This window comes from Cupressus sempervirens, chromosome 10, assembly GCF_028749045.1.
Source record: "Cupressus sempervirens isolate cs-2001-9-10 chromosome 10, ASM2874904v1, whole genome shotgun sequence".
Taxonomy (NCBI): domain Eukaryota; kingdom Viridiplantae; phylum Streptophyta; class Pinopsida; order Cupressales; family Cupressaceae; genus Cupressus; species Cupressus sempervirens.
In genome coordinates, this window is record NC_143127.1 from 266,938,583 (window position 1) to 266,966,402 (window position 27,820).

Genomic DNA, 27,820 nt, shown 5'->3' on the forward strand with positions numbered 1-27,820 from the left:
TATTCCTGTAATAGTTACTGCACACTTACATACATTAGTGATGTTAAATACAGTTTTAATATTTTATCGTGTGTTACAGTAATTGGTACTTGAGTGCCAAGAACAATTTCTGACAATCTAATTGTCATATTTAATCCTATTTTATCTCTTCTTGAAATATGTCATAGTTTAGGCATGGCCAGGGCTTAAGAGAATTATGGGACTTATTCCTGTAGTTAGTCAAATCAACTATATCCAACTTGAAACACTCCAATTAGGATAATTTTCTAAAAACATATATTATACAAGCTTCCCTTGTTTGAATCCAAGTGGGCCCTAAATCATCTCAGATATAGCTATTCAATTAGCAAAGTTGATAGTCTAATTTATTTCATAATTTTGTCTTCTATTTTATTCATAACACATGAAAATGAATAGAAGAGAGTTTGTCAAAAATTAAGAGCAATATTGTATTCTACAAGCTGCTTCTAGCTGCTGTCAATTCTGAATAGGGTTGAAGTCTCAAAATAATTTCTCTCTTTAGTGCATCTCTCTTCACTTTTCTTGTTGTGGTTCTTGGAAATGGCTCTTTCTGTGGGAAGAACATCCTTGGTGACTTAAACATGTTTATACAATGCACAAACCATTTCTTTCCATTTTTAAGGTGTGGGAAGAAAATCAAATAATAAATTCTTGAAAATGATTTGAAATATTAATTAAAAAAAATACACAGTTGATCCCAGATATAATCTTGTCGATTGTGTCTCCATTGAAGATTTTCCAACATATAAGGCTATGTTATAAAGAATATAGCCACATAATCTACAATTTTTAAAGAGGCTGATAGGAGAGGCATAGCTAGAAAGTCCTTGCTGTTTACAAAAAAATTGTAGCAGCATTGGGGACAATTTTTTGTGCTCATTCATAGCTACATTATTCAGCATTGCGAAATTCTGATGTTCCCAGTGCCAACCATCCCTTAGCTGGATGCATGTAGTAACAATTTCAATAAACCTTGAATCTGGGATTCTGATAATGATAGCTACCAAAATCCTTGGATGCTGTAATAGGATCTTCTCCACCTACGATGGTAGAAAATTATTTACTGGCATATATGAAATAGATGAGTATCATCTTGACCATCAATGAAAATTATGCTCAACAACTAAAGTTGAAGTGCTTTCATTTGAAACAACTTAAGTTTTTGTAGATGGGAGACTTTAAAAAGAACCAAAAAGTGCCAAAGGTAATTGAGAAGAGGTGAACATATCCAAACCAATAACAGAATAAACTACCACAATAGAACAAGATGATTTTATGGGTGCAATTTTACAACAGATGATTTTATTATAAGTTGGCATTGAGCTATAAGAGAAACACTCATCTGGAAGGATAAACATTTTCTCCACCACTTTTAATCATGTCTTTAGATTGGCCAAGAAGCCATAATCTTCCCTCTTCATCAATCCATCCAAGATCCCCTATATTTAGCCATCCATTTTCACTCAATGCTATTGTGGTTGAATCATTTTGGCCCCAATACTTCAGTGTCACATGTGGGCCTCTTGTCATTATAGTCTCCACATTGTATAAGTTATTAGCTTCAAGACATTCATCACTATGTTCTATCTGTATTTCCACATGAGGAGTAGGCTTTCCCACACAAACTCCTATTCGACGATCTTGAAAATTATTTTGATCAGTTGGATCCATGGAATAATCCTATATTTTGTTAAAACTTCCTTGTCTAATGATTGTATCATGGGCAAGAGTGAAAGTCATTGAGGAACATGCCTCTGTCATACCTTTTTTAAAATAATAACAAACAAGAGTTTAGAAAAAGAAGTAAAATTAGGTCTCCTTAGGAAGTAATATGAAATAGGTAAACGAATGCAACTACATGAAAGAAAATAACATGACATAAAGGTTAATATAAATTATTAAATGGGAGAGTTTTCAATGATTCTGTCATCTCCCTTTCCTATTATTAAAGCAGACTGTAAACTAACCATAAGCCAAAAAGATCTGAGGTCTTCAAAAAATTTCAATGACTTTCTTGATAAGTTGTGGTGATAGGCTTCTAGCTTCATTAAGTATCTTCTCAAGACTTGAAAATCATAGCCTTGATTCTCCTTTCTTTCTTCTATTGCAGAAGCATGAGGGATAGACAATTAGTAGTGTCTAAATTAGATTTATTCTCGCAAGTTCATTTTTAGCCTTTACAAACATTATAATTTTACAAAAGCAACAAACATAGAAAGGAATTTTTCAAGTACAAACATTATAGTGATATATGTGGTTAGTATTTGATGTTCTCGTTGACAATAACTGTTGCTCGACAAATGTTCCTTCTGCTCAACACTTGGGTTTGGTTCTAACTTGTGTGTAGCCACATTTTCCAAAATATTACAAGTGACTACATCTTCTTACTACAGCTTTACTACATATTGATAAAACCTCTTATTTCTACTAGGTTTTGGCAAACAAAAGAAACCATGTTTTGCCAAGAGAGTTTGAACTTTGGAATGGTCTGAATAAAACATTTTAATATTTATGTTTTTAGTAAGAGAATTTAGTTACGCAAGTAAAAGTAATTATTAGCGTACCTCGAATTGATGCAAAATGTAACTATATCAGCAAGCATAGTTGGTACAGTGATCATCGCTAATACATAGTATCTTTGTATTGCAAATAGAGCAGAAGCTGCTTCAAACTTCGGTATAAAGATATGGCATACTCCTGCCAGTACAATGGCCAACTCTGAAGAGATTCCACCAATGTGGCATAGTGGGGAAGTGTGAAGATAAACTTGTCAAACATGATATGAGGAAGAACAAATGAGAATTTTCTAGATTCTATAATTTGGAGCCATCTTGAAAATAATTCTTACATTTTTTTTTGTAGTTGACGGCTTAAACATCACACATTAAGGCTTGATTCCTAGGCTAAAGTGTTAAATAGTCAAAGTTGACTTACTTTTTCCAAGCCTAATTTTCCTTAGTATGTGAAGTTTAAGGGTGGTTGTACTCTTCATACTATTTTTTAAATTGAAAAATTTCTAATTTGCTTAACTAGGACATGTGTTGTGAGAAGCAACTACTAAAGCAAATGGAATTACAAAAAATAATTCAATTATACGTTTACAGTAGTACTTGACAAATACACCATTATCAATCTTTGTTATTCTTTATTATTAACTGATATGCAATGATTACAATATTCATTTTTTAGTCTACTAGTCGTCCATGAGTCCTCAACTATGAATCAATGATTCAATACATAGTAGGCCAATGGTAGTTAAGATGACCACTTGTCGATATATACTAGATGGCAACCAATGGGAAATTACCAATTACAATGCATAAGAAATGACTGGCCAAATAATTAGGAAATAAACTCTCGATTGACAATTATACTTGCTTTTATTTGGAAATAGTACAAACTACATCTTTTGCTAGGGCACTCTTGATTGATAATTAAACTTGCTTTTATTGGTTGAAATGTGCACTGGAGCAATTCCGTAAGCCATTGCATTATTGTTTTAGTCATTGGTTGTTTTAGGTCTTAATTTTGAACTGCTTTTCATATTGACCATAGTGGTCTTGAGTTTGGAGAATTGTGTTGCATGACTGACTGGGTTCTTTTTGCAAGTGGGCAGGATTAAGTTCAGAAGAGATCTACAGGGCTATTGTCAAGGCATGGAGGCAACCACCACAATATGCCAGTGTAGTTGGTGTGGGCATCCCAATAGAGTTGTGGAAGATGATTGGTGAATGTCTACAGTTCAAACCTTCAAAAAGGCCTACTTTTAATGCTATGTTATCTATTTTTTTGCGTCATCTGCAGGAGATCCCCCTTACTCCTCCTACAAGCCCAGAGAAGTAAGATAAGTTTTCATTTTAACTTTGTAGAAAACTTCTTTGGATTTAATTGTTATACCTTTCCTTTGTTAATGGTTGCATAATGAAATTATTTTGTATGCTTAAGGTGCTTGTTTCTTGAACATGGTACTAAGTTCCACATATTCAAGTCTTCACCAATAAAATGGGTTAGGATTTTTTTATTGTACAATCTTACTAAGCATTGTGCTTATATGATTTGTATATTGGTGCTACGTATCATCTTCCACTGCTAGCAAGGATTCTCCAACTCCATTTAAATGTTGATATAGTCTGCAATGATCTTTCTAACCATGATTCTCAAGTATTTCAAACATCCAGTAAACATAGATGTTACAGTTGGTGTCCCTCGCCATTTGGCTTGCCCTTCTCAATGTGATTGTAGCATATAATGTAATAGTAATAAGTTGTCCTGGCTAGAGCTTCTTTTTTTTACATATAAGACCCATGTTGGTCAAAATTTTGACCAACACAGGGCTTATACATCCACAAAGGAAAAAAAAATTTGTCATTTTAGGTCTTTCCTACACCCTATTTCATTTTAGGTTTTCTCTAAATTTTTGCATGGTTTTTTCAGAGGGTAGGGCTGGTCTTCAAAGCGAATTTTCCCCTTGCTACAGCTACAAGAAAATGTGGGTTGGTCTTGAAAGTGAATCTGCACCCTGCACCTTGGTCAAGCTTCTTCTGGAAAACATGGGCTTTCTTTCCTATCTACTCAATCCTCATCATGAAGTTTATGGTGTTTGAGGAGGGTTAGTGCACTATTTGCTAGGTATTTCATTATCTTCATACCCATAGTTAGAATATAGAATATAAAATTGCACATTCTTTCCCTTTCTATAGAATTGCACTTAAATGGAGATTTAATTGTAATGTTTTTTTGAGATCAAGTTTTTAAGTCAATTGTATCTTAAAAATATGAGAGCTTTTTTAAATAGTTCGTAACAATTTTTTCATATTATTTCTATAATAGTAGATCTGTTCATTGTTAGATACACATGATATTTCAGTTTTATGTTCTCAAGTTTTGGCTATTTTTAAACTTTTAAGACATGATGGAAGTTTGTGAAGGATTTTCCATGAATTAATACTTTGCATTTTACTCTCTTAACGTTACCAGAATTGATTATTTTGCACTTGATTAATGTGCATTCTTTTGATTCGTGATTACCACGATACAATTTATAACAACTTTCTGCTCATGTATCATTTTCAACCTTGTGTAGGCCATTTTTATCTTTTTCTACACAATTTTTTTTCTTTCTAGTTTGAATCCATTCATAGAGAACATAGAAAGGACAAAAACTAGATCATCATATTGAGGAAAGTAGTAGTTAAAGCTTCTTTGGATGCACATAAAATATTTTTAATGACATTTGTTAAGGTAGATTACCAAGGTTTCAGTTCAAATACGTCGGGATGCAATCTTTCATTACATTGAAAATAATATAGTTTGAAAGACAAAGAGTTGTACTTTTCTAATTCTCATTCTTAAAATTAGTCTTAACACCTTGTTTTTTCATAAAGGGAAGTCTTTATTTAATCACAAGAAGAAGTTAAAAAAATATAATAGATGTTGCCAAATAAATTACACCAAGGATGGTCCAGTAGAGCCAGTGAAGTGCCTAGGGACAATCAGGTTTGATAGCTCCTTAGCTTTGAAAATGTCTTATGCAGGATGATTTCATTGGCCTTTCTATCAACAAGAGTTAATTTTTTGGAGGAATAAACTGCTGGATAATCTGATCAAAATTCTAAATAATCTTAAAATCAGATTAAACACAAGATGAAGCTGTACAAATTTGACTACATATTTTCCCAAAAGACATTGGATTACCAACTTAGAACCTCCATAAATGTTAAAGATTCTTTAACTTTTTTAATTTCAAAAGGAAGGCCAAACTTCCAGATTATAAATTCAGCAATGTTGTTGGATGCTTGCTCAAGCTTTATGTTGAATTTTGATAGCTTTAGAGGAGGTTCAAACCAAAGCACACAATTAGTAGCACAAATATTAATTTTGACTTTCAAGGTACCACTAAAAAAAGAAAGAAGGATATTTGAAATGAATTTTTAGACAAAGGAAACCTGCCGATGAGTAGCTGATGAATTTCATAAGGTTTCATTCTTTGAGAAAATGAATTTCCACATTAGATAGCTCAGTTAGAGTTCATTTTTTCTTGAGATAAGCTTTGACATTTTTCATCATAGCCTGCTGAATATTTTGTATCAAGGTGTTCTTCAGGGTAGTTGTGTCTATAAAATTTATTTGGTTCTTATCAATCCAAATGGACCAAAAGATAGGTAAGGGAGAGTACAAAAAATTAATAAGGGACTTCCTATGTACAAAATTAAATTTTAATGCCAAGTACATAATTCTAATCTCAATTTTGTTTGAAAGTAGACACCAAAATTGAGAGAGAGAAATCTGACTAGAAAACACTTTCTTCTTGTCAAAGAGAAGGTGATGTTGGGTTTCATAGGTGTTGTAGCATCTGAAGCAAATATTAGGTCCCAAAATGCCCCTTTTTCATTGGTGAGAACTCTGTTCTGCTTGACAAGCCACTGAGACATGCAACTTTAGAGGTAATGCTGAAACATTTTTAAGTTTTTGACTTAGAGGACTATTAAGAGGTTACCCTTCTTGGAGAAGATGAAAACCACATCAACTGAATACATCCTTGTAGAAATAATTTTTCTCCAAGTTAAAATGTCAGCCCTATATGAATTTGTAGGAATAATGCCCCTAAATCTCTTCCTAATAAACACCCATTCATTTTGAAGTTCATTAGAAAGCCCATTAATACCAGAACACTTCGAAAAAATACTTTCCAGTCGAATGCAGTATTCAAGCTTTTTCCACAAGTTGTTTCATGGACAAAAAAGGGCCACTCAAAGAGCTTAAGAATTCATTATTGAGAGCTAGATCATCTAAGAAGTAAGATATGATTCTATAGCTATCTTTAGGATGCTTAATTTTATTAGCAGCTATAACAACTAGAGTCCATATTTTAGAGGTGCCTTTCTTTTGAAGGATGGAATTTAGTGAGCACATGCATTATTTTCCATCACCATATTTGATGGAATAAAACAAAGACTTAATGGAGTATATAAGAATGTCCAAACAAGCTCAGTCCTTGGGGTAGTACTCATTGTGAGTGAGATCTAATTTCCAAACCACCTTGCAACTTTTCTTTAGTAATTTTATCTTTAGCTAACAAAATGAAATTTCTTCTCATAGATCTGATTACACTCTTTCCATAAAATGTTATTTTTTATCTGAAAACTGAAGAATTAGAATGGTAACACAATATGACATGAGTTGATAGAGAAAGGCTAAAGATGACTAATTTTATCAAACCAATCTACCTGTGAGATTTAGCTTCCCATTGATGAAGCTTTGAATGTGCATGCCAAATTTTTTCCAAGAGTTAAGTCAGCAATTAGAGCTTTACAAATTGAAGTTAATAGGAACACTCAACTATTAAAAGAGATTAACATCATTGTGCACAAATTGAGGAATCAGGAACAATTTTTTTATTAGTAGAAGAGGCATTTATACTTATAGTGTAAAATTTGCATTTTTCAGCATCAATGGCATCAGTCAAAGTGAAATTAGAAATTGTCAAGACAACTCTTTAGCTGGCTAACATTGAAGTTATTGACTTTCTTAAAAAAGGGTGTTATTAGTGAAGTGAGCATCATTAATCTTTCTGATCTCATTGATAACCTTGATTCCAATACCAATTGAAGCTCTCATTGAAGCTGATAGGCACATACAGGAAGCTTCTTCTAAAATGATATATAGGTAGGGAATGACTGACCAGCCTTGACCTAAACTTTTAGTGGCCTTAAGAAATTGAGTTGGAGATTTTTTGATAATTAGACCCACCCAAGGGCCAATGATGTATCAAAGATTCATTTAATGATTAAAAAAGGGTGCCCAAAAGCTTGCAAGACTTGCGTCAAGAAGTTAAGATCAATTCTGTCAAAGGCATTTTCCATGTCAAGTTCAATGGAAATCCTTTTCTTAGTCATGTTGCTATTGGTATCCAGTGCAACAATAACAATATTTTCATACATTTACTTACCTAGAATGAATCAACCTTTCTCCTCAAGGATGTTAAAACTTAAATCTTTTTTATTTTGTTGGCTAAGATTTTAGTTATGAATTTTTCAGATGAATTGCAAAGAGAAACATGCATGAACCTATTGAAGGCGAGAGTGTTCTCTTCTTTAGGTACCAATGCTAAGGCAGAATTGATGGCTTCAATGAGCATACCACTTTGTGAACATCTTCAACCAGTTGGAGGTCAGCCACAATGAGTTAAAAAAACTAATGGCTGAAAGAGTCAGAGATCTCATCAGGTTCAGGTGTCTTGTCTTATAGCCATGTTCAAAATGAAATCCCTGAGCTCCTTCTTGGTGACTATTTGACAATATAATATTTTTAATTTCTTTAGTGATGATATTAGGAATGTTGTTAAAGGAGAGAAGCTTGAACAATAGGGTCTCGTTTGACTTGTGATAAAGATCTTTTTAATTCCTTTTCTGTTAAAAATCATATTGCCATTACCTAACACAATTTTTCTGATCGTTTTCCTTTCACACCTTTGATATGCTTTGAGGTGAAAAAAATATTTTATTAGCATCTCCTTCATAGCGTCAAGTTATGTAGAATTTGACCCTCAAATGCTCTTCCTGCCTGACTATTTTATGCAACTGGGCAAGGAAAAAAATCTCTTTGATTTAAGAGCTTTAGTTATGATCAACAAATACATTCCAAAACATTTTCATAAGATGTGGTCACAAAGAGCATGTTGATGTTGGCGAAATATGTAATGTCGTGCCCACCCAAGTGTTAACTCTTACCTTGCTCTGATATTTCTACCATAGGAGTAAAAGTTATATTAAGTTTATTCTGATATGCTGTAATTGTAGGATGGATATGTGCCTTCTAGATTGCAATCACCTATTCACAATATTATGATATTCGGCTGTGATTTCAATTATCGAATTTGATGCTTCACCTCAAGTGTGTATAATGTATATACAAGTTTACAACTAATGAATGTATATGGAAAGGAATGACATGGGTTCACTAACCCTTCTTACTGTACCTAGTTTGTGTGGTCAAGTTAGTGACCCTGTTACTCAGGGTATGTTTCGTTACTTCACCCATCATGTTTGGATACAAATGAAAGGATGTTCTTGCCTAAATTGCCAATAATTTGAACTGTTTGTTATTTTGAACCCATGTGTTGTAGATGAACATGCAAAATGGTTGTTTCTATTGAATTTGTAGCATTGTTCTTATCTGATTATTGCTCTCATACATAAATGTGTCTGTATGTGTGTGTGTATACATACATACATACATACATACATACATACATATATATATACATACATACATACATACGTATATATATATATATATATATATATATATATATAAACTGTACAAACTGGTTCGATCTAATTCAAATCTTTGTTATAAAGTAGTGATCATACTATGAATATGATTCCATTATTTACTGTTATTGTGAACTACTTCATTTTGCCATATCACCGAATGAGATTGGGTATTGTGAAATATCATATGCCAATCATGATTGGACTTTTGAAGCACGCAACCACCGAATGTGGTTAAGGATAACAAATAATGGTTTATCTCGATGTGTAAACATAAGCATATGTGATGAGCTTTGGATAGGGGATGTCCCTTCCAAGAAGAAACCTTAGGGGGTGCACTCCAAAGAAGACGGTGCATATTGCCCTTTCATTTGGTTTGCTTGTTATATACACATAGCATTTCCCAATAGAGAATAATTTCATAAAGATGCTACAAGTATCTTAACATACAAATTTTGCATTTATATTAATTTTATTGAATTTACTGTCATTGATGTCAAAGGTTAATTCAAGCTCATATGAATTTCAGAGGATCATGTAATGTATTAGAATTTTTGGTTAAGTTGCTTGCTTGGCTAATTGAGCTGGTTGCCTGTATACGTCAGCTGGCTACTTGTCTGCATGTTGTGCCATGTCAACCTTTTGAAAAGAGGATTGATTTATAGGAAGATTTAAATATGGTTTCAGATTTAAGAGCAAAAGGTGTCATCTCATATTTTTATAATAGCTTCAGATTTCTTTGCCATGCTACTGCTCATTAAGCTTTAACATCTTGGAAACAAGTCACATGTGTCAAGTTACATGGTATTGCCATCCTCATATTATGTAATTTTTGCTAGCTTTTGGTAATACTTGAACCTTGAGAGGGATGGAACACTTGGATCATCCCATCTATATTGGAGGAACCCATAAGAAAGTCTTAAGACAAGGCACGAGAATAGAAATTGGTGTTCTAGTAGTTTGACCTATAGAAAACTATAAAGATGATCAAATGATCAACACCATAAATATTATACAATTTTATCAATTACGTATTTGCTATTAGGAAAAAAAATGAGCCCCATATAGATCAAGAGTTCAAAAAATAGTTTTGGTTGACAAAGTACTTAAATTTGAAAACTAACCTTCAGATAAGCCGAAAAAAATCTGACATGTGTTAGTTTCTTTTCTAAGAATGGTGATACGACTTTGTCCCAGCCGCCTAAAGTTCATAAGAATTTTGCAAAGGTATTCAAAATACTTATAGTCAACTATCTTCTCTAACAAGATAAGCTAATATAATATAAATTTCTTGGCAGCTTTCAATGAAATATATACATGCAAGGGAGGAAATATTGACTTTAAGATCAATCGATGATCAAAAGAAGACAATAGATCCCACAAACACATTCATGACAATGTGCGATGAGTAGTAGGATTGAAATACCATGGTCAGTGCTAGATATTTTTTCCATTTTCAAAGGCGGGACATAGTTATAATTTGAAATTTCAATAACAGGTTATGGGTGTGGTAGAGTTAGTTCTTGCTTTGTCAGGATAGAGAGTCAGATTTTTTTGATTTAATTAGATTTTTTGAAGGTGGGTATCCATTTTCCAGCCGCACCTACAAACAAAAATTAGGGGAGATGACAGATTATTCAGAAGGAGATAATCAGGGGCCTAAGCATTTTCAACATACAAAGGGCAGCATGAGTCTCTTTCTTTTTTAGTTCTTTCTTCTCTCTTTCGCATGTAGAAGAGAAATGCATTGTAACTCATTTTTCTAAGTATTATAGCAACAAGTTCCTTTTAGCTCAATAAAGTGTAGGAGTTGTTCCTTCTTGATCTTTCTTATCTACTCCCTTGAATGAATATAATGTTATGTTTTCTATTTTTTGTAATAAAAAACTCCTGACAACATCTTACTCAAACATCAATGGTGCAAGATGGATTTTTTAGTGTAGGTCATAATCTATGTTAGAGTAACTTTAAGTTGTGAAAACCCTCATTTTCCTTCATGCAAAAGTCAATGTTTAAACCTTTCTATGAAGTGCTTATGCCTGACATGTCTCGATTCAACTTGTGAGTAGAGATTAATCTTTTATTAACTGATTGTGAATGAATGAAGTTTGTAAGATATTGGTCTATCACTAGGTTTAGCTAGGAGTATTTCATTTTAGGATGTTCAAATTGACTTTGATGACTGTTAAGGTTCATTTGTATCAAACAAAAGACATATGAATATGTTTTTGAGGTATAGTTGTATAAATTGTAAAATTTGCACATTGTTCCTAAAGAAACTTTATAATATGTTAACATTGGCTTAGTCTTATTATCCTCCAAACAATAGCAAAACCATAATATGATTACCATAGAGATGAGGTCATATACTTTTTAGCATTTCAATAGTTTATTCATGTGTTTGATATGGAAGTTGGTGTTGCAGCTGCTCTATATGCAAATGTTGGATATTCTCAGTCTAATATATTTATTGCTTTGGCTCACCCAAGATGCAGTTCAACAACCCTCTTTAATTAGGACCTCTCAGAGTCGACATGCTTGATTTTTTTAAGTTGCCCACCTATTAATGAAGATTTGATTAGTAGTGCTTCAAGGTACTGTTCTTCTTATGTGTGTGGAATGGTTCACAATTTCATGATTATGTAATCTACCTGTTTGGCCTAACTTTTTTGGATTCTACAGTAGTATTTTTGCTCCAATAGTACGGACAAATGAATTGTGTCATCAATATTCTGAAGCCTGTGTGCAAGTCTACAAAGAGATGGGTGTCAAGGTTATAGATTCATTACTACGCTCAAGAATGGGCTCATCTTCAATCTCAAAAGATTGAATATGAGCCTATTCCTAACAGTGGTAATGAATCTCAAAGCTCCTTCAGGTTGAGCATATCATGTCCTTCAGAAGATCTTTCTGAAGCTGCTTCAACATTGTATCCTTTAGACTTTAGTTTATACTTGCCAACAACAAGACTACTTTGCATCATTAGAATCATGAATAAGGAATGCAAAGGTAAGCTTTTCTAGGTTTTTGCTGAGAAAATGTTGATATTAAAGCAGTGGGGCTACTTGGCATTTTATGCAAATTTGTTTGGTGTAATTTAAGATTTGAAGAAAACTATTGAAAATTTTCCTGTCCTTCCTATTTTATGCAAATTAAATATGAGATTCATTGTTACTTGACTCCTCTAAAATTTTCAATAACCGCTGGGATACTAAGAGCATATCATCTTGGAATGTTGGTATCATGGCTATTTAACAAGGTTACATTTAATGTTAAGTGCTTAGTAGACCATAATTCTGTATCTCTTATAATCTTGTTACGTGGCTGAAGGCTTTTTTTTTTGAGTGCAGGATTACACACAATACATTCTCCTATCAGTTTATGAATTAGAATCATGGTTTGGGACACCCTTAATTTATGTGTTTGATCATTCTACTGCTAGTATGATTATGAATGCATTTCTAGAGATAAGTTTTACTCAATAAATTGTGAAGCGCATGGAATCTTCTATGATTAATCCAAACAAATACATATGCCCCTTTATAAGTTAATTATTTGTTTGAGTATATATAATATTTTTTTTGATAGTGTCTTTGTTTGATGTGCACCATCAAGACTTGGGTTTTGGTATTTCTTCTGTAGTCACAATGAAGGATTGTATATTACTTGCAGCTTGTGGAGTAGATGAGATTCTTCCTCAGAGTCTTGAATTTCCAGCTGATATCTTAACTTCATGTCTCACAACACCTATTAAAATTGCATTGTGATGGTATTATCTTATTCTCATACCTCTAATCATCTCATTCTTTTTACACATGATTGAGAAACTGCAATTTGTGATGCACTAATAGCTAGCTCCTTTGCTGGGTACAACACCTGGACATATTAGGGAGTGAATTAATAGCATGGTTTCTTGTACAAAATCAATTTAATATAGAGTTTTGGTAATGACTGTTTATCTATCTTGTATCTTAAATTATTCTCATTTCCCTCAAATATGTGTCACAATGGATATAGTGTTTACATGTATCATAATATTGAAACGATTCTCTAAGGTAGGGCAAAGTTGTTTACTATGCACAAATAACTCACTTCTAATGGAATGGAACTTAAAAACATTGGGATACTAAAATTAGCGATCATTTTATTCCCATCACGTGAATTTTTGGGTTTTTGCAATGTATGTTACTAGTTTTGGATTTTTGTTTGCTAAACATGATTACATCTTTATCTAACAAGACATAAAGAATTACCAAAATGCTTATCACCCATCCTTGTACAATGCTAATGATTCTTTGTTGGAGTAGTTCCAAGATAAGTCACCTCTTGGGAAGTATTGATTGTTACCCTTTAGAGCATTGCCTGAATTGAAAAGTGACAAGTGGACCATTCATGCCCACGAGATGGTTTTCCACAATCTGCATTTGATGAATTATGGGTCAACAACTTTGATTCAAAAAACTATGTAGCTGAATCCTGCTATAGCATAATGTAAAAATTACCTTATTTGTCAACCTAATTTGTGTGTATGATTGATAATACATTAATAAATAGCAAATTAAGAGCTAAAATTCAAGCCATAGTATGCCGATTTTGCAAACAAAAACTTGGCCTTATCTGTCCCAGCTAAAACCTTTAAAAAAAGGCTCACGTTAGCATGTTGTGATGGTTAAATAGTGGTGTTGTTCTTTCCATTAATATTCAAATCCTGCTTGGGTGCTAGTTTAGTTCCTCCATTTCTGGGAATTCTATGTCAATAGCAAGATCCTCCAACGTGAGAAACACAATGCAGAATAAAAGGACTATTAGATGATGGATCATGTTTTTCTATCGCATTGAGTTTTGCATATTTTTTGAGAAAACACAATTTTGGTGCTGCCCATACTAAAACACTAGAAAAACCAAAAATAAAGACTAAAAGACTTTGAAGCAACGAGCTAAAAGATATGTGTGAAGGAACAAGCTAAATAGATATGCCTATTCTAGCAGCTTTAAAAAATCAGTGTGCAACGAAAGTAGATTCAACTCCAAAGACAAGTCTATTTTTTCTAATTCTGGCATGCAGCTTTAGGAGAACAGCAACTGAGTACCCCATATGTTCAAAACATGAAAATAAGTCTTTTTATCATATGTTTTATCTTTTGGTGGGCCCTGTCAGACATGGACTGCCTTCATACAATGTACATGATTTGTCTCAATCATATGACTAATTATATATTCTTCATATTAGTTACTATCGATGTTTTTCAGGCATTCTATAAAATAGTTCACATGCTTTATGTATGATATGACATTTTGCATGCATCCTGCACTCTCTCTCATCTGGCTGATATGGATTACGTAGAGTGATTTGAAACCATGATGCTAAAAAAAACACAATCAAATCCAAAATGAACTTGCACTACAAATGGATTGTGGAAATCTGATATTGCTAAAATTGCATGCATGTCTACCAAGACAGTTACAACTTTAACATATATTTGTCCTGGTAGACATGCATGCAAAATCAACAATATCAGATTTCCACAATTCATTTGTAGTGCAAGTTCATTTTGGATTTGATTATGTGTTTTTTAGCATCATCGTTTTAGATCACTCTCTGTAATCCATCATCAGCTCGATGAGAGAGTGTAGGATGCACGCAAAATCTCATATCATACTCAAGGCATGTGAACTATTTTATAGAATGCCTAAACAAAAATTTACACCCAGGTGTTGGTAGATATTTCTACCTTCATTGGTCAAAATTTCTACCTTCAATGGTCAAAATTTTTGACCTTCATTGGTCAAAATTTCTATCTTTCTTAGTCAACATTTTCTACCTTTATTGGTCGAAATTTCTACCTTTCTTGGTCAAGATTTTCTACCTTCTTTGGTCAAAATTTCTACCTTTATTGGTCAAAATTTCTACCTTCTTTGGTCAAAATTTCCACCTTTCTTGGCCAATATTTTCTACCTACATTGGTCGAATTTTCTACCTTTATTGGTCAAAAATTTCTTCCTTATTTGGTCAAAATTTTGACCAATTCCTGATAGAACTTGCACCATGGCTATGGAAGTTTTTCGACCAAAGTATTGGTCAAAATTTCTGACCAATGGGTTGGTCAACGTTGGTCAAATTTTGGTCGAAAAGTGGGTCAAAATTTCAACCAATAATGGTCAAAAAATAGTCTTAGATGTACTAGTGTTTGAAGAAACTTAATGTTGATTTGTGCAAGAATTGCCAAGTTGGTAAAATGGGAAAGACTAGTTTTAAAAGTAAAAATTATTAGTCAGAAGAAGTCTTGGAAGTTGTAAATATTGAATTATATGGACCTATTGGAATAGAGAGTTATAGTGGAGAAAAGTTTTTCGTTCTTTTTGTTGATGACTACTTTAGAATGATGATGGTAATGTACCTAAAAAAAATCAGAAGCCTTTTAAAAATTCAAGTGGTATCTAGCAAGAGTAGAAAAGGAAACTGGAAAGAGATTAATTTTTTAAAGATTAGATAGAGGTGGTGAATTCATCTCCAATGAATTCAATAATTTTTGCGTTGAAAGAGGAATTGAAAGACAAGTATCAGCTCTTGGTAGACCACAACAGAATGGTATAACTGAAAGAAGAAATAGATCTATCACGGATTGTGCAAGAACAATGATAATTGAAAAAATGTTGCTCTCAAATACTGGAAGGAAGTTATCAGGACTACAATTCATACCTTGAATAGAGTACAATTGAAGAAAGATTCAAACAAAACTCCTTATCAACTATGCTATGGCTACAAACCTAATGTAAGTTACTTTAAAGTATTTGGCAACAAATGTTATATCTTGAAAGAGTCTAGAAAAGGAAAATTTGATGTAAAACGTGATGAAGACATATTTTTAAGATAATCCTATAGAATTAAAGCATACAAATGTTTGAATTTGTCTACTCATAAGATCATAGAGAGTGCACATGTCATAATTGATGAGTTTGAAGAAAAGAGTGAAGAAGAAAGCAAAAAGGAGCCAGAGGATTACAGAAGATTTGTCTACTATGAACTTGATACATTGCCAAATCTATTTGAAAGAAAGAAGACTTCATCTCCCAAGTCCCCTAAATTTGCAACGGTTATCGAGTCACAATCTGAAGGACCCTGTTGGCTCCTGATTTAACAGTTTTGAAAATGACCAAGAAACTAGATAAATTCATTTAAGGCTAGCAACTTCCTATGATAGATACATTTGACTATAGTCTTGGTCCAACTATAAGGCTAGACCCTTCTTCTACTTTAGGCTCTGCAAGACCTAGGTGGGTGGACCTCAGATTCAATTGATACCATACCAGTGCAAAAACATATCCCCGAACCTATTAAGAAGATAAAAACCCCTTATATATCCTAATAACTCAAGTAATAATAGAGATATACAGTAGCTAAATGCAAATCTGTGAATCACATAAGTTGAGTTAGGGTTAATCCTTTAAGTCCTTCAACATGAAAGGGAAAGAACGTTTGATTAATAATGTTGAATGCAGTAAGGCATAATAATCTTGTAAACTGATCAGTGTCTTAACCATTGGGAAAATCTGTGAATCAAAAACACACATATGGATATCTCAGATATATTTGTATCTTTAGATATACGATCTATCCATTCACCTTGTAAATAGACATACATGTTCAATCTAAATCTCATTCTTATGTGATATCCTTCTTAATAAACTTGTATCCCTGTTGATTCCTTGAAGCATTTACATAACTCCTTGAGTCATAAGCAACAATAAAACAACATACAACCTTAAGGGATTGCAACTATGACCTAAGCTCTTTGTTCAAAGATCATAAAACATTGAAAATTCACTTAGACTGGAGACAAGAATCAGAATGAAACTAATGAAATTCCTCTACTCTTTGTATTATTTCCTTGAAATTATATAGTCATATGCATGAAATGAAAACACAGAAAACACCTAACAGATCTAAACTATCTGTATTATCCTTCCTAATGCTGTTCATAGAAGAGAGAATATGCTGAAGAAAATGGTTTCACTGTAAAACACTAGAACCCTGCTGGTATTACCTAGAGAAAACTGCCAACCTCCTGCAAAAGAGAAGAAGGAAGAAAGATATAGAAAAGAAGAAATTCTCGGATTAAATTTGCAATTGACAAATTTCCCTTCAGAATTCCTTCCCAAGAAGCTAAAAAATCCTCTCTCTACCTTCTCTCTATAACTACTAATCATATCTTTTCTGTTTTGCCTCTCCAAATGTAAAATATCTCAGTAAAGACAAATATCTACTAATGAACTTGGATATGTGCCAATTTATTAACTTAAAGCAAAAACATCACAAAAACTCAAAATAATTTGATACAATAGTCACTGAATACTTTCATGATGTTTTCCCACTGAATTCTACAACTGGTGACTTGAAACATCTGATAAAACACACCATTCAATCTTTGAGAGAAAACCTTTTGTAGCATGAACCAGTGGAATTCTATGCAAAAACTGACCTCAGAATCAAAAAGTTCATCTTCTCACGATTCCAACGATATATAATATCACATATTTAGCCTTTCGAAAACCCCTTAAAAGCCAATTTGAAAAATGCCCCCCCCCCCCCGGTATGAAACTCAGGTCTGCAACTATAAAATTTAAAATTTCAAAAATTTAAAATAACCTAAAGTAGAAACTTTAGATTATTTCCCTTTGAAAATTTAAAAGCCTGCACATTTGAAAAAATAATTTTTTAAAAGAAAACATTTTAATTATTTTTTCATTTTTCTTTCATTTTTTGGCCTATCCCTTGAATTTTGAGCTCAAATGGGTTTGACCGACCCTTTTCCATGTGGCAGTTCATGATTCATCCACCTCTACATTAGATGCCACATCATCATCTGGGTAGGCCTAGTGCCATGTGGTAGAATTTTTCTTACCCGCATTCCTTAAATCCTGAGCATTTTTGTTTTGCGGGTTTGCGCTAACTTGAATTTCAAGGTCAACTATGTTTGACCGACCTTTTGCCGTGTGGCAATTCATGATTCGTCCACCTCTACATTAGATGCCACATCATCATTTGGGCAGGCCCGGTGCCACATGGAAGAATTTTTCTTACCTGCATTCCTTAAATCCTGAGCATTTTGGTTTTGTGGGTTTGCACTAACTGTTAGATCGTGACACGTGTCACTATCTGATGCCTTCATCTAAAACTACATGTCTCTGCCACATCATCATGCGCCGGGGCCCATCGCCACTTGTCACATTTATGAAAATCCTACATTATTTAAACCTCAATCACTTTCATTTTGCGGATTTGTAGGATTATGATGTTTTCCCACTGAATTCTACAACTGGTGACTTGAAACATCTGATAAAACACACCATTCAATCTCTGAGAGAAAACCTTTTGTAGCATGAACCAGTGGAATTCTATGCAAAAACTGACCTCAGAATCAAAAAGTTCATCTTCTCACGATTCCAACGATATATAATATCACATATTTAGCCTTTCGAAAACCCCTTAAAAGTCAATTTGAAAAATGCCTCCCCCCCCCCCCGGTATGAAACTTAGGTCTGCAACTATAAAATTTAAAATTTCAAAAATTTAAAATAACCTAAAGTAGAAACTTTAGATTATTTCCCTTTGAAAATTTAAAAGCCGGCACATTTGAAAAAATAATTTTTTAAAAGAAAACATTTTAATTATTTTTTCATTTTTCTTTCATTTTTTGGCCTATCCCTTGAATTTTGAGGTCAAATGGGTTTGACCGACCCTTTTCCATGTGGCAGTTCATGATTCATCCACCTCTACATTAGATGCCACATCATCATCTGGGTAGGCCTAGTGCCATGTGGTAGAATTTTTCTTACACGCATTCCTTAAATCCTGAGCATTTTTGTTTTGCGGGTTTGCGCTAACTTGAATTTCAAGGTCAACTATGTTTGACCGACCTTTTGCCGTGTGGCAATTCATGATTCGTCCACCTCTACATTAGATGCCACATCATCATCTGAGCAGGCTCGGTGCCACATGGAAGAATTTTTCTTACCTGCATTCCTTTAATCCTGAGCATTTTGGTTTTGTGGGTTTGCACTAACCGTTAGATCGTGACACGTGTCACTATCTGATGCCTTCATCTAAAACTACATGTCTCTGCCACATCATCATGCGCCGGGGCCCATCGCCACTTGTCACATTTATGAAAATCCTACATTATTTAAACCTCAATCACTTTCATTTTGCGGATTTGTAGGACTCGTTGGATCTACCACGTGTTGAAATCTGAGCCTCTGTCACCACCTCATCTCGTGTGCAATTTCATTTAAAAACTGTGACCTCAATCTCCTAGATGGCATCCACTTTATGTCGAACATCGGGCCCCACACGAGCTTGTGCTTCCAAAACGTGCCATTTCTTAAGACAACGTGTATATCGAGTGGAGTAGTTTTTAAAAATTAGAAAATCCCACAATCTGGGCAATGTGGGATAATTTCTCTGGAAGCTTTTTCTTTAAAACGTCTGAACTTGGCTTATGCATGTAGTTCTTTGCAAGATGTTTGCTGCTTCATTGACATGCCGTTGACTACCCTTCTCGATGCCATGGGAGCTCCTTATTTCTTTTCATTGAAGTCTTCTTGTCTTTTGCAATGCGTGAAGCCTTCATTTTGTGGTCATTGCCGCAACCTCTCTCTGATGCGCAGGGCCTTTTATGTGTTAACCTCCCTTTTCTCTATGACTGCCCCTTTTTTTTGTTGCCTCTATCTTTGTTGGATTTCATGCAAGGTATCTCCCTTCATACTGCTCCTCTTTCCTACATGGATCTTCCCCTTAATTTCCACCTTGGCGGCTTTGCATTCAAATGCTGCTACATCAGCTTGAGGCATGGAGTTTTGCAATGTTTTCCTCTTGTTAATAGTGTATTCTACCTCTCCATGCATGAGCTTTCTCTTTTAATTGTAGGTGGATTTTTATTGACAAAGGGCCCCTCTCATTTCTACTATGGCTTCTCCCTACGATTTCCCATGTTCTTCAAATTGACGCCACTTCCACTTTGATGGCAGAGTCTTTGGGCATGCGGCCTTATTTTTCTTTTGGTCTTTATCTTTCTAACGTGTTCCCCTATTTGCTTGGTCTTTTATGAGCTTTATAACCTACAGTTAATGCTTTCAAGCCTCATTTCTTGCATAATTTTTGATTATTGTTTGCGCGTGCTTGGAGCTGGACATTCCCCATCTACTGCGGTCTACTCTTTACACGTGCTCCCCTACCTTTAAAATGTTGGCTACCTTTTCTTGACACACGGAATTCTCTGGTTGACTCTTTCCTTCATTCAAAAGATTCTATTCAATGTGAAGTTCTTACTCTAGGCGTGAACATGACAGCTTCCTTGTGCAAGGCGGCTTCCAATTGCTTCAATATTGGCTCTGCCCCTATTTTTTGTTTGCCAACAAAAATCATCCTCTTCTTCAAGCATAAAGGGGTGCTCACAATATGGGCACACATGATTTGCATGTGCAACTCTTTCAAATAGATCAAAAATCCTCCGCATTCCATCTTCACTTTCAAAGTGGGGCTTTTTTTGTCGTGACCTACTCATCATATGGTCTTCCCCTTTTTTTACTTGCTCGTGCTTCATCACTTTTGCTGATGAAGTGAATGGATTTCTAATTGTTAAAGATGTTGCAAAATGATTATTGTGGAAGAAATAAGTCTCTATTTAGAAAAATGAACGAGCTTTGATAAGTGTAGAAGATGGAATCTTTCTGAGTTTTGTGAAAATGCAAACTGTTGGGTTACAAAATACCGTCCCTGCAAAAATTTCAACTCTTGGAGAGCTGTAGTGATTATCCATCACTCCCAATAGATGCCCAACTTAAACCTTAAATTTTGAAGAATGATTTGAAATGTAAAAATTGCCAAAGGAGTTTGGAGAGAATGGGGATTTCCCAAGCTGGTTTATCTGGAGATTAGAACATATCTCTTTTGGAAGAGTTGCTTACATTGGAAAATGAAGTGATGCAATGTCTAGAACTACTAATAATAAAAAATTGTCCAAACTACAATAATTCCAGACTCATTTTGAAGGATTCCTCATTCAACATTAATGCTACATCATCTCCATCTTTAGACTTCTTGATCTCTCTCATCATTCAATCAAAACACTCACACATAGCAATTAAATTTAACCATAATTCTGAGTCAATTTTCTTTTAATCATCAATGGCTGCCCTGACATTCTTCATCACACTTTTTACATTTGAATTACTTTTTGGAAACAATTTTTTGATGGAGGTCTTACTGCCTTGAGAACATGCAAGCAAACAAAAAAATTCTTGACATACCCTATCAGCTTGTTGAAGTCAGTCGAACCCCAAAGTGGGTCCGACTAAATTTTTCTTCCGTTTTTGGACCACTGAAATGCTGAATTGATCTATTGATAATCTCGAACTAATTGAAATTGATTTCAAGCATTAATTTGATCATTAAAGACTCATTTACCCACTTTTTGCAAACTGTGAATTTGGTGCCAGATGGTCTGTTGACTAGCCTTAAAAACTAATCCAAACCTCTGACTAGGCTTTGAAAACTGACCCATTGATTCTCTGTTCTGCACACTTGCACCCTGTCAAATCTCATCTCGTGAAAAAATTGGGGTCAAAAGATATTCGTTGTCAAATTTGATCTCTTAAAATCACTTGCAGATAAACATGTTAGAAAGCAACAAACTGGGTTCAGATTTGTCTTTGAAAATTGGACAGATGGACACTTGGGAGAACGAAACTTGGGGCGGTGGTTCTTTGTCACAAGGTGAGTATAAATCTGGGATTTGGGCTCATGGTGAATAATAGGATGCATTTGGCGAGCGGTCAAAGTGAGCTAGTTGGATTTACTAACTGGAAAGAATGACAAGAAATCAATTTTTGCAAATGGAATTGACCTGGAAAAGTGTGCAAATGGATTCATCATGACTTAAAAACTGACATACTTGGAGTATTTTCAGAGGAAAACATAGGGGTACAATCCATTTGATCTTACCAATCATGGATCTCAAGCTATGAAATCCCAAACAGGGGTACCAAATAATTTGCAAATGCTGACACTAGTTAAAAGATATAAATTGCGTTTAGAATCGTGTTTGAAAACTGATCAAATAGATTCATCATAAGCTGAAACTTGAAATATAACAAGTCTTTGACATTTAAAAAGCAACGAAAAAGGAATTTAAATATTTTGGTCAACTGGTCAAAAGTTATAACACGTCAAACAGGGCTTCGCAGAATTATGTACAATGTGCATCAACATGAAAACAGTAAACTACCAACTTTGAGGGATTCAAAACCTAGTCAAACGGATTCAAAATGACTCAAAATCTAAAACATAGGTTCTTGGATATGGAAACTTGACACTCCCAAAGTGGTGGGTCATGACACAATTCTGGATGTGAGATATTCAATGACAAACACAACTTCCTGTCACTGTTTGACACTTTGGTGAAAAATGCAAATTTGACATTTGCTCAAAATAGGACTTCTCAAAATAGGACTTCACCAAATGACTCAGAATCTCAATTTAACTTCATGAAACACATAGATGCACTAAATGAAAGGTGTTAGAAACATTAAACACCTCATGGGGCTCAAAGGTACAGCCGGGTATAATCTCATCAGAAAGCATTTATAGGGCTCAATTTTCTCAATAGTGCTCAAAATCTGGGCTACAATTTTGAGCGCCAACAGACCCAAGTTGCAATCAAAGGCTACCGAGCTAGTTCAAACCAAGTCTAATGAACCCAAGTCACAAACAAAAGGACCCAAGCTTGAAGTTTAAGTTCATAATGAAGATAGTGGAATTCATTCAAAGCTCAAAGAGCCTGTGTTAGCAAGATATTATAGAAGGCATCATGCACCTGACCAGATCATTGGAGACAAATCAGATGGAACAATGTCAAGAAGAAAATTAAAAGGTACATATTTAATTGCTAAATTTGAACCTAGAAATGTTGAATATGCTCTAGAAAATGAAAGTTGGATTGAAGAAATGAATGAAGAAATAGAATAGATAGAAAAAAATAAAACTTGGAGTCTTGTTCCTAGACCCAAGGATAATAATGTAATTGGCACAAAGTGGGTATTCAGAAATAAGCTAGATGAAGATGGAAAAGTTTCAAGAAACAAGCCAAGACTGGTATGTAAAGGCTATTCTCAAGAAGAAGGTATTGATTATGGTGAGACTTTTGCTCCTGTAGTAAGACAAGAAGATGTTAGAACTTTACTAGCATACACAACACATAGAGGATTTAAAGTTTATCAAATGGATGTTAAATCTACATTCTTGAATGGAATTCTTGATGAAGAAGTCTTCATTGAACAACCATAAGGTTTTGTAGATCTTAGCAAAAGAGGCATGGTTTGCAAGTTACACAAAGCATTATATGGTCTCAAGCAAGCTCCAAGAGCTTGGTATGAAAGACTACATAACTATTTGATACATATTGGTTTTCAAAGAACAAATGATAATAGTAGTCTATATATCAAGGAAGGTCCAGACAAGAAGATTGTGTTGGTAGAAATATTTTTTGATGATACCCTATTTAATGGAAATGATGACTTATGCAAATCATTCTCGAAAGAAATGAGTAAAGAATTTGAGATGTCCTTATTTGGTGAGATAAAATTCTTTGTTGGATTGTAGATACAATAGAACAAAAATGGTATCTACATCACTCAATCTAAGTATATCAAGGATATATTAAAGAAGTTTGGAATGGAAGATTCAAGACCAGTTAGAACCCCCATATCTACTAGACATAAGCTTTCCAAAAATGATGATTCCAAAGAAGTAGATCAAACCACATACAAATCAATGATTGGAAAATTTTAGTATGTAGTACATACAAGGCCTATATTGCTCCAGCAATTGGAATAATGGTAAGATTCTTAACAAATCCTAAAGAAAATCACATGATGGCAATCAAGAGAATCATGAGATATCAGAAAGGAACTAAAGACTATGGCTTATGGTATAAAAATGGAGGCAATTTGGACTTGAAAGTATTTACTGATGTTGATTGGGCAAAAAGTCTTAATGACAAAAAAAAAACTAGTGGTGGAGCATTCTTTCTTGGTAGAAGACTAGTGTCTTGGACAAGCATGAAGCAAAAATGTACATCTCAATCCACAACAGAGGCAAAATATGTGGTAGCAACAATTAATTGTTCTAATATTGTTTAGTTCAAACAATTATTGGAAGGAATGAAAATAGAGATCAAGCATCCTATAGTTATATACTGTGATAAAACTAGTGCAATCAATATATCAAAGAATCTAGTGATGCACACCAAAACAAAGCACATTGCTATAAAATATCACTTCTTAAGAGAGTTGGTGCAGAATGAAGAAGTAAGATTAGAATATGGTACTACAAAAGAATGGATTGTAGACATATTCACCAAGCCATTGCCTGAGGATGCATTTTTGTACCTAAGAGGTAAGCTAGGGGTCATTCCCCTATCTAAAGCTCACTAAATGAAGTTTAGTGATGCATCAACAAGAGCTAAGTTGAAAATCAATTAGTTGGTGCATAATTGACAAGAGCATATTGCAAATGAATTAGTACCTAAGGTATGTTGATATTAATAGAGTTGTTATCTTTGGGATGTGTTGTCAAAGAGGGAGTAGTTTACTGTCATATCTTTGAGAAATTTTTTCATTCCAAAGAAGAAGTTTGCTATAAGAGGAAGAGAGTTTTGTGAATGAACTTGGAAAAAGTTGTTCTAGATAGTGAAAGGAAGAGATCATATTACAGAGGGAGTGAATCCAAAATTTCATTGTGACATGACATATTGTGTTGCCATCAATGCTAAAGAGGGAGATTGTTGCATATAATTGATTAATTGTGTGTTGTCTTTGATGCTACAAAAATATCATATCAATTATCAGTTAGTATATGCCAAGCTCACTCAGGTAGTGAAGACAACTTTTTATGTCTACCAAGCATTCCTGTGGTTACCTAGTTTAGAAGACAATATCTATCGAGTTCATTTAGGCATCAAAGGAAAGACTGCAGAAGATGAGTTTTAATCAAGCTTCTATTGATTAAAATAGGAAATCACTTATGAGTTAGTTTCTATTGAGTTGGTTCAGCTAACGAAGGATTTTCTTATTTTGGCATATTAAGCTCAATTGATTTATCTATGGGTTCTAGCCAATTGAGGTGATAAATATTAATTATTCTAAGTTGTATTTGAGCCAACTTGACAATATGAAAGATATAAGTATAAGGTCAAGTTGTGGTTTCAATGTGTGGAAGCTATTATGAATGAATTAAAAGGATGAAGAGAGGAAGAAAATTTGAAGGATAAGTAGAATATCCTATTGGAGTAGAAAAACTATATTTGATTAGGAAGAATCAAGTACAAGTTAGAAAAGAGATCTATAATCAGCAATTTAGTTGCATCAAAATTAGGTCATCTCATTGTTACTTTCTAACCATTATAGTAGTGATCTAAATCTCTTAACAAGAGTTGGCTTAATAGCTATTTGTAAATCCTCTAACAAGGTGGCAGTTCTATTGAATTGTCTCAAGACCTCTAACAAGGCCACTCTTAATAGGGTAATTAGATCCTTTAACAGGGTCACACCTAATAGTGTGTTTTGTGACCTTTAACAGGGTTGGCTCCTAACATGGCTCACTTTAGAAGAGTGAAAACTATAACTAGTTGTAATTGGTGGTTTTTTCCAAATTAGGTTTTCACATTAAATTCTACTGTCAAAAGTGTTCATGCTATTTTCTTTTATGTGTTTGCAACTAAGTTAAAATAATGGTAATCATAGTTTTTTACAATTTTTTTATGTATGTTTACCAAGCATCAATGGTATTCAATTTTTAGTTTGTAGTTTAACTGACATCTAAGGGATCTGGAATTTATTTTAGTAGTAACTGATTCACCCCTCCCCTCTCAGTGACTCCTCTTATATTTCCAACATAGGGCACTTCAGATTGAGATGGAGCTTACCTGTCTTGTATTGGATTCTTTTCCTTCCATTGAGACTTCTTGATGAAGACCAATCAACATAGATCTTTATTGCAAGGTTGTGGGAAGACCAAGATTGATACTAAGTGCATCTACTTGATTCCTTTTAAGATTCATGGAAACTTTCAGATGTTTGCTTCTACCTTCTATTCCATCAAAGATGCTTTTGGTAATAGATTTACCATGTCATCCTTTGAGGTTTTTTGTGATCATTTGACTTGAGAGAAAGCTAACATCTTTTAGTTGGATTCTCTGACAGGTTCACAAACTTATTTATTGGTATCTCAACCATCTTCAGGGATGAAGGAGAAGACACATAATTTCATTCTATATATTCTCAGATTCATTCTAGCACTTCATCAGGGTCACCTTCTCCTAAAGGGGGTAAATTAAAGCCAAAAAGACCAAAGTGTGCTTATTTTAATAAGCCTAATCATGATGAGTCACATTGCTATGAGAAGAAGTTAGATGGCTATGCCAAACATATTTCAAATTTGACAGCTCTCCTTTAGAAGAGCAATATTGATATACCTTCTACTTCTCATTGATCTTCTTCTTCATCATTATTTTACTTAGATAGTAAAGATATAGGAAAGGTTCATGCACTATGTGCAACTACTATTCCTCATTCTTCTAGATGTTTACTAGATTTAGGTGCTTCACACCATATGGTATCTTCTCAGGGTTTGTTCTCCTCTGTTGAGGTTCTCCTAGTCCACACATGTTGATGGGTAACAACACTATTATGAATGTATGTGGGAAAGGTTCTATTGACATTGATGATGGTACATTTCATGATGTACTTTGTGTTCTATCTTTGTCCTATAACCTTCTCTCTATTTATCAGATTACACATAGTGGGATAGGGAAGACAATTGAGTTTGCACAATATTTAGTGCACATCAGAGATAGTGAAACAACAAATATTATTGCCATAGGACTATTGATCATGCTTCCCACCTATATTCCTACTCACATTTTGGCTTTCCATCTCCACTATCAAAAGCTCACTCTCTTTTTTCATGAGAGTCCACTTAGGTGAAATCATGTCGCTTGAACTTATGTATTGTTAATGAGACCAATGTTGTGACTTCTACACCTCCACCTCCTATTCAAATTCCATCTCTTTCACAATATTGTTCTTTAGCATTGCCTTCTATTGTAGCTCTAGTCATCAATCCACCTATTGCAATTGTTAAAGATATATCTATTAATCTTAGATTGGTTTTAACAAGTGAGTGTCTATATAGTTAAGTCATTTACTTAGTTCATGCCAAACAAGTAACATATGCTAAGCACAACATATAAATTAGAGCACGCCGAGTAAATAGTGAGTTTCAAGTCACTCAAGTGCTAAGTAGATAGTATGTGCCGAGTGATTTAGGAACTAAGAAAGCATGCATGGTGAGTCATTTAGATGCTGAGTAACAACATTAAAGTCATAGTATGTGTCAAGCATCAAGGACCTCAGATGCTGAGTAACATAGTTTTTTCATATTTGTTTATAGTGGCACAAACACCTCTATA

The 27,820-nt window shown here is 34.0% G+C and overlaps 1 pseudogene; it reads right to left on the reverse strand.

Moving 5' to 3' along the window:
- Positions 1–454: 454 nt before the first annotated feature.
- LOC149533668 (2-succinylbenzoate--CoA ligase, chloroplastic/peroxisomal-like) lies at positions 455–18,299 on the reverse strand (annotated as a pseudogene).
- Positions 18,300–27,820: the final 9,521 nt, after the last annotated feature.